Genomic DNA, 1,162 nt, shown 5'->3' with positions numbered 1-1,162 from the left:
CGCGCCAAAACACATAAGGTCTCCATACCCCGTCCGGTATGAGAGACCACATTCCCAGTAGGGTTCTCTACGGACCCGGTCCGTCCAGTGTCTCCCAGGATATTTAGTCAGGTTGTCCACATTCTCCACTTATCAATTCACATAACCTTTCTGCATTTTTCCTTAATCTCAATAGTCCAATCATACACAACATGTAAGCTAGTAATTGACACCAAACAAGACAACACAGTATCGGATTAATCATAATATCAACCATAATAAAAGAAATCATGATTCATGCATACGAGACCATAAAATAAATACATCAGACATCATGCTGCATTTAATACTGAAAAATAGATTAAACAATAACAGACCAACACTATATCAGACTCGGGCTCCATTGCCAATCTTAATCAATTATACATCTATAAAGTCATAAAGTACAGTTTAATTATTTATTTAGCTTTAATACCGTGATAGGAAATAGGGTGAAGGGTCCTTACTTGTTTCGGGGTCTGAATTCGACTATACAGTGCGCCTACAGGCTGTTCCTAATTTTCTTGAATTTTTTTCAGAAAACTGAAACGCACTACCGGTACCTGCACGTATCCCAAAAAACCCCAAATCAGACATAGGGCCCCTTTCGGTCAATATTAGAATTCCAGCACGGCGGCTCCACCGTGCTCCGGCGACGACGCCGCCGCAAGCGGCGGTGATCTGCCTCAAGTTGGCCGTTTTCAGCCATTTTCGGCTGAATTCGGCCACACTTGCATCGGTCTCTGCGATAAAACAACCCTAGAGCCCTCGGAGGGCCAAAAAATCACGAAAAACTGAGACTTACCGGCGGCGGTGCTCTCGGGTGCGGCGGCTCTTCCGATGTGAGTTGCATTTTGATGTTTGGCTCTGATTAACCTGTAGAAAAAAGAACGGTGATCACAGTTGTATAAAATTTGCATCGAACGGAGGTTAGGAAGGGCCTCATCAGAGGCAAAAACAGAGGGGAGTCGCGGCGGCACCGCTAGACTTCGGCTGGGTTTTTCGGCCGTTTGGACGGTGGTTTGGCTCCAGTTTGGCCATAGGCGGACTCAGCATCGAAAAACGAGCCAGGATGAGAAAATTTACCTCGATCGGCGGTCGAAAACTTTCCCGGTGCGGCGGTGGGTGGCGGCGGCCGGCTCCT

The sequence above is a fragment of the Carica papaya genome, chromosome 2 (assembly GCF_054855325.1).
Source record: "Carica papaya isolate Zhongbai chromosome 2, ASM5485532v1, whole genome shotgun sequence".
NCBI lineage: Eukaryota > Viridiplantae > Streptophyta > Magnoliopsida > Brassicales > Caricaceae > Carica > Carica papaya.
Note: the sequence above shows the minus strand (reverse complement) of the source record.